This window comes from Pinus tabuliformis, chromosome 6 (assembly GCF_031772625.1).
Source record: "Pinus tabuliformis cultivar Carrire ecotype Pingquan chromosome 6, CPIR1, whole genome shotgun sequence".
In the NCBI taxonomy this organism is placed as follows: domain Eukaryota; kingdom Viridiplantae; phylum Streptophyta; class Pinopsida; order Pinales; family Pinaceae; genus Pinus; species Pinus tabuliformis.
In genome coordinates, this window is record NC_142292.1 from 449557499 (window position 1) to 449567967 (window position 10469).

At 39.0% G+C, this 10469-nt stretch overlaps 1 pseudogene; it reads left to right on the plus strand.

Annotated features, from left to right (window-relative positions):
- The first annotated feature begins 7056 nt into the window (after positions 1–7056).
- Positions 7057–10026, plus strand: LOC149259251 (pentatricopeptide repeat-containing protein At4g14050, mitochondrial pseudogene; annotated as a pseudogene).
- Positions 10027–10469: the final 443 nt, after the last annotated feature.

A 10469-nucleotide genomic window follows, 5' to 3' on the forward strand; every position in this document is an offset into this window, starting at 1 on the left:
ACATTATGAGATACCCCACACACTAAAATCTAACTTGATATGCCTATAGTCAATACAAAGTTCATAATCCATATGCTACAGGTCCTAATTTCCGAAATGGTTAGTTGTAATCTCAAATCACTCTCCCTATCTTTTGGTAGAAAACTTGGACTCTATGATTTTGGATTACTTATATTACTAAAGGAGAAAGGCCAAACATTCTATGAATTTGATTTGTTTTCTTTTGCCATCACTAAATTCTAGTTAGGTAGTCGTTGTTAAATTTACAATTCTTTATTCATGAGATTGTTGCTTCTAATATAGAAATGGATTCACCACTCTTGAATACCCCATTGCAACAAAATTGTGCAATGTTAACATATAATATATGCAATTATGTTGATCCTAATAGATTTCATGCCAAAAATACTAGTTTCCCCTTTGTTTTTTGATTGATCATAAAATTACTATTTCATGCAATTTTTAGATTATTATTTTTCAAAGTTGCATGCCTTTTATAATAATAATAATAATAAGGTCATGGCCAAGCCAAACAACAAATTATTGTAGGAGACCCCCTCGTTTGTGGGATAAGGGATTCGCCTCTGCATATCAATTTGATTGCTAAAGTTTACAGAGGTGTACATACTCTAACCCCCTCTGGATTTGAACCTATGACCTCTTAGGAGGAAATACATATTCTTACCCATTAGGCCCACTCAAGCTCTTAATAATTGTAGGTTTTAACCCTGTACAGAAATTACCTGCATACGAATTCTAAAACACAGAAAATAAACAATGCGAGAGCATAACACAAAACACATATACACAAAGATTTTCCCCTGGATCCCAAAACCGGGACTACTAGCTTGATTTTTCATTATGTTCCTTTCAATGTTACAATACATATTTATGCTTGTTGAAGCATCCAATACCATGGACCGAAAACCATCGTGTCCAAAACCATGGACCGAAAACCATCGCATCCAAAAGCATGTGCAAAAACCATGCACAAAACCATAAGTAGGTCCGCCCAACCTAATATAGGGTCCAATTTTTTTTTCTCGGGCGCTACCCCAGACCCTGTAGAGGGGGGCCACCTGCCCCCCTCAAATCCCCTGTGACCCCCCTCGCTGCACGATCGACGCAATGAAAGGGGGGGCTTCGCGCCCCCACTAACCCCCCGATTAACTACATGGGCTAGTCGTGGAAATAATATAACACAACCCAACATTCTCCCACTTGTTGTTTTCTTTCCACAAGGGGCCAGAAGAGAGCTTAGTCATTTATCCAACCCTGCAACGCCCATTATTTCTCTATACCAAGAGAACTTCTCAGAGCTCACATATTTTGTCAATGCATCTACAATATTCTTCAAAGTGTCCACCTTTACTAGCAACACCTTTTTGTCTTCTATCATATCCCTCACAGAGTGATACTGAACATCAATGTGCTTTGTATTTGAATGATAAGCAGGGTTCTTTGCCAAGAAAGTTTCACTTTGGTTTTCATAGTCTATCCTTATAGCTCCCTGTACTAACCCCATACTTGAACACAATCTTTGCAACCAAACTACTTCCTTACTTGCATGAGTGACTGTCATGTATTCTGCCTCTGTAGTTGATAATGCCAGTATATATTTTTCTTTCTCATCCAGCTGACTGCACCTCCAAATAGGTTAGACACATACCCATTTGTAGATCTTCTTTAATCCAGATCTCCAGCCTAGTCTGCATCAACAAAGCCACAGATATCCAAAACTTTGTCCAATCATGGTCTTCTTTGGTAGCACAAACCATAATTACTAGTGCCACACAAATACCTGAAAACCCACTTCACTGCTGTCCAATGCTCCTTTCCTGGTTTTGACATAAACCTGCTCAATACTCCCACTGCATGTGCAATTTCTGGTCTAGTACAGACCATTGAATACATCAGGCTACCGACTGCACTTGCATATGGAACACGGGACATGTCCTCTTCCTCTTCTTGTGTCTTGGGACACTAGTCAACAGGTAACTTTACACCAACATGAATAGGGACCTTCACCAGTTTACTATCCTGCATATTAAACCTATGCAGTATTGTCTCGACATACTTCCTCTGGTTTAACTAGAGCTTCCTCTTTGCCCAATCTCTTTTAATTTCCATGCCCAAAATATAGTTTGCAGCACCAAGATCTTTCATGTCGAATTTGGAGGACAATTGGGTCTTCAAATCCTGGATAATTTCTTTGTCATTTCCAACCAACAACATATCATCCACATACAAGACCAGATAAATAACACAGCCACCAATTAATTTAAAATACACATAGTGATATGCTTTGCTTCTGGTGAAGCCAAGTCCCCATATAAATGTATCAAATTTCTGATACCACATCCTTGGTGACTGTTTTAACCCATATAGAGACTTATTTAACTTGCATACTAGTTCTTTCTTACCCTTCACCACAAAGCCTTCAGGTTGCTTCATGTAGATCTCATCTTCCAAATCCTTATGAAGAAATGTTGTCTTCACATCCATCTGTTCTACCTTAAAATCAAAAGCCACAACAACAGATAAAAGTAATCTAATAGAAGTTACCTTGGCAATAGGAGAAAAAATATCACCAAAATCAATTCTCGACACCTGTGAAAAACCTTTTGCTACCAACTGAGCTTTGTATTTGTCCACCTTTCCTTTTGCATTTATCTTATTCTTGAACACCCATTTGTTGCCAATGGGTTTCCTTCCAACCAGAAACTCCACCAGATCCCATGCCTCATTTTTGTGCAAAGATTTCATTTAATCAACCATGGCCTCTTTCCAGAGTTTGCCATCCTTTGAATCTATTGCTTCCTTCACAGTTCTGGGATCACCATCAGTAATAGATAAAGAAAAATTTGAACAGAAAGCAGATGGACTATACCTTTATGGCTACCTTCTTTCTTGAACTGGTCTTCTCACACCTGGGGTTTGTGGCTCTCCATTTTCTAATTCATCTTCTGCTGTAGAGTTTGATTCTTCCTCCTTAAGCTCAAACTCTATCTTCTCATATTCCTTTGGTTGGACTTCATGTTTAATAACATCTTTGACCTCTGTGAACACCACATCTCGGCTATACACAACCTTCCTTGTTACTGGGTTCCAAAGCTTATAACCCTTTAAACCATCCTTATACCCAATAAAGATGCACTTTTCAGATTTACTATCCAACTTGGTTCTTTTCTCCTTTGGAACATGTACATATGCATCACATCCAAATACCCTCAGATGTCAAAGAGAGGGTTTCTTACCAGTCCATACCTCTTGTGGAGTCTTATCCTACAATGCTGATGAAGGTAATCTATGGACCAGGTAACATGCTGTCTCCACCACCTCCACCCAGAATTCCTGTCCTAACCCGACACCACTGAGCATTCTTCTTTCCCTTTCCATCAACGTCTTTTTCATTCTTTCTGCAACTCCATTTTGCTCAAGTGTGTATGGAGTAGTCTTATGTCGTGCTATACGACACTTCTTACAAAATTCTTCAAATTCCTTGCTGCAAAACTCTCCATCGTTATCCGACTTCAACACCTTTATCTTCTTCTCTGTCTAGTTTTCCACCAGAGCCTTAAATTTTTTAAACCTGTCAAAGACTTCAGATTTCTTCTTAAGGAAATATATCCATGTATTCCTTGAGAAGTCAACTATAAATGATACATAGTACATAGACTTATCCATTGATAGAACCTTCACAGGTCCAAACACATCACTATGCACAAGCTCTAATATTTGTTTTTCCCTCTTACCACCAGAGGGGAAACTCACCCGATTCTGCTTCCCATATACACAATTTTCACAGAAATAAAAATCCAGAGAGCTATTACTCATACCTTCTATCATACCTTTACCATGAAGTATTCGAAGGCCCTTCTCTCTAATATGTCCAAGCCTTTGATGCCACAACATGGTCTTCTCTCCAGAGACCACTAGATTTTGTGCTCCACTTTCAGGAACCACAGAACTGTTGCACCCATCAACAATAATGCTACCTTGCAGCTTGTATAGAGTTCCAATCCAAACTCCCCGCATCAATATCAGTGCTCCCCAAACCATCTTGCAGGTATCCTTCTCGAACACTGTTTTTACACCTGCATCATATAGCTTGCTTACAGAAATCAGATTTCTGGCTAATGCAGGAATATGCAGAACACCCAGAAGTGTTCTAACCCTTCCACCTTGCAACTTCAACTTTACTTTTCCGTGACCAACGATTCTAGTCTTCCTTTCATCCCCCAAGAAGACATCACCACCATCATATTTCTCATACTCACAGAACCACTCTCTATGGGGAGTGAAGTGAAAGGATGCACCTGAGTCAATCAACCATGCCTCATGATCTACATGTGTACTTGAAGAGGCCAAGTACACATCCCCACCTTCATCTGAGGCGGTTTTCGCCTATGCAGAAGGAGCGTCATCAGATCCCTTTCCTTTGTTAGGAGCTTTAGATTTACATTCCTTTTTGTAGTGCCATTCCTTTCCGCATTTCCAGCACACCACCTTTACAGGTTTTCCTGGAGATTTAGATCTCCCTCTAGATTTAGCTCTCCCACTTGATGACTTATTTTTGTTTATGTTCTGGGACCGTCCTCGTACAGACAAGGCATCATGATTCTGCTCTCCATATTTTTTCATCTCATCTCCTCCGTTAGTAAGGATGAGATTATTTCATCAAACTGCAAGGCAGTTACATTGCTACCTATTGCAATAAACAAACTATCCCACGAATCTGGTAGAGAACAAAACAAACTGATGAACTTATATTCATCTGAAATTTTAATATCAACAGATAATAACCAACTTACCACAGTATTAAATGCATTCTGATGTTCTGTCACCGAGTCTCCATCTTTCATCCTCAAGTTATACAACTTTTTTCGTAGGAACAATTTATTCACCAGAGACTTAGATAGGTACAAAGTGCCTAACTTGTCCCACAAAGCCTTCGTCGTAGCTTCCCTTGATACATTCAACAATACTGAATCTGAGACACACAATTGTATTGTGCTCTTAGCCTTCCGATCCAACTTCTTCCATTCTTCATCGGACACTCCCGTTGGTTTAGTACATGGATCTACCACGATCCACTCATCTTTATCCACCAACAGATCCTCCATCTTTCCATAACTCAAAACTCTGACCATTAAATTTCTCTATCTCTATCTTTCCACTACTTGCCATCTTCTTTCACCACCAGAATCGATCCCGCGGATCTCCCACTGAACAGGGTCTACCACAGGCTTGAGTGAAACCCCTCAGCAACAAAGGCGTCCCCTTGAAGCCAAAACGACTCTAATACCAAATGTAGGTTTTAACCCCCTACAGAAATTACCTGCATACAAATTCTAAAACATAGAAAATAAACAATGCGAGAACATAACACATAAAACACATATACACAGAGATTTTCCCCTGGATCCCAAAACAGGAACTACTAGCTTGATTTTTCATTATGTTCCTTTCAATGTTACAATACATATTTATACATGCCGAAGCATCCAAAACTATGGACCAAAAACCATCGCGTCCAAAACCGTGTGCGAAAACCATGCACAAAACCATAGTTAGGTCCGTCCAACCTAATACAATGTCGTCCCCCTCAAACCCCCTGGAGAGGGGGGGTTGCCACCCCACCTGTGACCCCCCTGTTGCATAATCGGCGCAATGAAGGGGGGGCCTCCCAATTGACTACATGGGCTAGTTGTGGAAATAATATAACACAACCCAACAATAATATCAATTGAAGTGTTGTCATTATTATAACTTGTAATAGCTTCTGAAGAAAAAACATATTTACACAAGAAATTAGAAAATAAAGCATACATTATGGTTTAAAATTTGAAATAGGACATTATTGTGCCCATATTGAAACCCTCATGTATAAATCCCAAAATTATAAGTTAGTCAAATTTGAAAATATTTATAGATAATGTCTATTTTAAAAAAATGAAGATGTAGCCTTGAGGGTTAGCTCAATTTGTCGAGTTCTCATCGCTAAAATACCTCGCTAATAGGAGGTCACATGTCAATTCTCGTCAACTTCCTCAGGGTTAGGTTCTACTAATAAGTCGACCGGATGTGATACCTTCGGGTGAATTTGCCTAGATATTTCCTTGAGAAGAAAAGAGAAAAAAAAAGAAGATAAAAAATAAAAACGATAACATGAGATTATCTTACCATGTGCCATTTGAAACATTAGATTAACCATAAAATCATAAATCACAATATATTTTCTAAATAATATCACAAGACTTTGTTCATTCAAATCATATCTAACCATTTATCTTTTATGTCAACGGAATGAATGATCTATAATGTCTTCTTCTTGTGTTTTTTTTGTGGTTTTTTTAATGAGAATTGAGTGAATTAAAATCTATAGTGTCTTCTTTTGAGAATTGAGTAAAATTGAATTTTACATTGTTATAATAAATTCAATTTTACATTGTTAAAATGGTGAAATCTAATTAGTACATTTTGAATATCTTCATATTTTTTTTTTTGACACTTCTTAATTTATTTGTCCTATCAACCGATTTGGGATCAATTCTATGATGCTTTTTTGTTGAATATGGTTAGTAAGAAAATATACATTTTTGTTAATTAATTATCCTACTTCATTTATCCGGGCTTAGCCCCAAAACTAAGTCAAGTTAGATGAAAATTTCCAAATCTAACCAAAGCCATTTAACTTGATTCATTGGGTTTGACTTAGTAAACTTTGCTTCGACTTAAATAAATATGTATAGGAAGTTTCTGTCAACTCTATCAACTCTCTTCTTTCAACCCTAAGTTATAGGGCCAACTTATAATTATGACTCTTTTGCCAAAATGCCAGGTGAAAGTCCTGTGACTTTGGTCTTAATATCATCTTAGTCTTGTTTTTCACATAAACCTTCCCACTGTCGCAGGACTGGACTTAACTCAATGCGTAAATTGGAACCCAAAAATGTGGTAATGTGACTTAATTTGTTGCTATGATCCCACCTTGTTTCGATAATTTTTAAGATTTGTAAATCTGACTCTGAAAATCCTGCATATACAGGTCATGATTGTTATGCCGTGCAACGAATCCTGCAATGCAAAGGATCTTCTGGTCAATTTATTTGCATCACCTAAAAAGCATGTAAACACTTGATTCTCTGATCTATTTTAAAGAGCTGCAAAGCGCAATGACAGAAATCGAGACGCTGCGACTTTCAAAAATTAAGTCGCAATGTAGTCACAACAGTAAGTGAGCATGATGGTTTGGCCCTTCAAATATCACAAGAAAATGATCACTGTAATGGTTTTGCTCTTTGAGCCGATATTTTCCACTCATCCCGCAATTCTCATTTCTACTACACATACGCAACCGGTGTTCCATGACAGTACTATATCTGTGGACTATCCTGGGACGCTTGATAACATTTCGCATAACACAGACAGCCATGTAAACTCTTCCGCCTATGTCTCGCTCTTAAAGGGTTGCATTCAGAAGAAAGCGTTATGGAATGGTAAGTTGATTCATGCTCGCATCAATCAGATTGGATTCGTTGGAAACAAACTTTTACAGAACACCCTTCTCAACATGTATGTCAAGTGTGGCAGTGTGGTGGACGCTCGCAGAGTGTTCGACCACATGCCTCTCCGAGATGCATGCTCATGGACTGTCATGATTGCTGCTTACTCACGCCATGGTCCTCCCGAGGAAGCGTTGGCACTCTTTGACCAAATGCCACAAGACCTTCAACCTAATCAATTCACCTATTCCAGTGTTCTGCCTGCATGCGCAAGCTTGGCATCCTTGGAACAGGGCATGGAAATTCACCAGCAAATAATTAGATATGGATTTCACTCGGATGTGGTTGTGCTTAATGCTCTTATAGACATGTATGCTAAATGCGGAAACCTCGATAAGGCTCGTGAAGTATTTGACAAAATGCATCAACGAAATGTAGTCTCGTGGAATACGATGATTGCAGGATATGCACAACATGGGAATGTTGATGAGGCTCGAAAGCTGTTTATAGAAATGCCACAGCGAAATGTTGTGTCATGGAATGCCCTGATTGTTGGGTATGCACAGCATGGGTTTATTGATGAGGCTCTGGAATTGTTTGAGCAAATGCCTCAACGAAATGTGGTTTCGTGGAATACAATGATTGCAGGATTTACACAGAATGGATTTGTTGATAAGGCATTGAAACTCTTTAATGAAATGCCTCACCGAGACATGGCCTCATGGAATGCAATGATTGCGGGCTATGTGCAGAATGGAATTGTTGATGAGGCCCTGAAACTCTTTAAAGAGATGCCTCAACGAGACATGGTCTCCTGGACAGCAATGATTGCAGGATTTGCACAGAATGGGTTGATTCATGACGCCCTGAAGCTCTTTCAAGAAATGCCTCAAAAAGATGTATTTTCCTGGACTGCTATGATTGCAGGATTTGCACAGAATGGGCTTGTTGATGATGCCCTAAAGCTTTTTAAGGAAATGCCTAAACGGAGTATTGTTTCATGGAATGCGATGATTGCAGGATTTGCACAGAACGGATATGGTGAAGAGGCACTGGATCTTTTTAGACAAATGCAACTATCAGATGTTATGCAAGATTCAAAGACTTTTGCCAGTATTCTCCCGGTATGTGCTAATTTGGCAGCTCTGCAACAGGGTATGGAGATCCATGAAAATATAATTAGAAATGGATTTCAATCAGAAGCAGTTGTAGTCAATGCCCTAATAGACATGTATGCAAAATGTGGATGTATAGTAAAAGCACGGGAATTATTTGACAAAATGCATCAGCAGAATGTTTTCTCCTGGACAGCGATGATTGCAGGATATGCCATGCATGGCTGTGGCCGGGAGGCCCTTACACTCTTTGAACAAATGAAATGTTCTGGCATGAGACCAAATCATGTCACTTTAGTTAGTGTTCTATCAGCATGCAGTCATGCAGGCTTAGTGGATGAGGGTTATCAATACTTTAATTCCATGAGTGAATGTTATCATATCACACCTGCAATGGAGCATTATAGATGCATGGTTGACCTTCTTGGTCGTGCTGGACAACTGGAAGAAGCACATGACTTCATCAACAAAATGCCAATAAAACCTGATGCTACCGTGTGGAGTTGCTTGCTTGGAGCCTGTAGAATACATAACAATATGAAGCTAGGCAAACTTGTTGCAGAGAGTGTTCTAGAGCTGGATGAAAAAAATGTTACAGCTTATGTGCTTCTCTCAAACATTTATGCTGCAGCTGGCCGGTGGGATGATATTGAAAAGGTGCGTAAAATGATGAAAGACAAGGGCATAAGAAAGACACCTGGATGCAGTTGGATTGAGATCAATAAACAGGTGCATGCTTTTCTTGTAGGAGACAGGTCACACCCACAATTGCAAGACATCTATGCAGAATTGGAGAGATTGTCTTGGGCGATGAAGGAGGCAGGGTATGTTCCTAACACAAAGTTTGTTCTCAATGATGTCAAGGAGGAAGAGAAGGAACAAATTATTTCCCACCACAGTGAGAAGCTAGCAATAGCATTTGGGCTATTAAACACAAGCCCTGGAGAAGTTATTCGAGTTATCAAAAATCTTCGAGTATGTGGTGATTGCCACACAGCAATCAAATTCATCTCGAAGATCGTAGCCAGAGAAATCATTGTCAGGGATGCTAACCGTTACCATCATTTCAAAGGAGGAGAATGTTCCTGTGGGGACTATTGGTGATATTGAGTGATATGAACTATAAAATACATTTTCATCATAACGAGCTTAGCCATGTTGCCATTGTTATCAGTAAAAAAAAGGTCACAAGAGCTTACAACAAATATGGGGACTTTTTTAAATGACCTTTTATTTATGTCTACCATGGAAGTTCAATATTCCTCAAAATACAATGTATGTTGCAATGACAAAACAGGTGCCATACAAAAATGCACCTAGATGAGCAGCAGAACATGTAACAACAACAAATGTCTATCTGTTCTAAATATGGATGGTAAGATGTGATAATATTGATTTCGGAAGCAATCTTGTTCATTTCTAGTAGATTGTGGAAATGTGGAATGAATCTGCAAAGTCTGAGGGCTTGGTTTAACATGCAAAGTTTTGAAACAATATAGAGCTTTACCATGCTTAATTAATTGGGGAAAGATAGAGCTTCACCATGCTTAATTGATTTATGAATATCACTGGCCAGAAACTCACGGATTCTTGAAGATAGACAGATTCCTACTTTCAAATTTCCTCTCGAGTTACAGCTCTGTTTTCAAGCTGCAAAATGACTGTAAATCAAGGCATTCCACGCCAAATAGGTGAGCTGGTAATAGACAAGTCCCATGCTTGGTGCTTCTTTGATGGAGCCAGGCAAGGTCCAGCGGAGTCTAGCAGTGCTGGACCAGTTTTGTTCATATCTAATTCATATTCTGTAAAGTTTGATGCTGGCTTGGGGATGGGTTCCTATAATTTT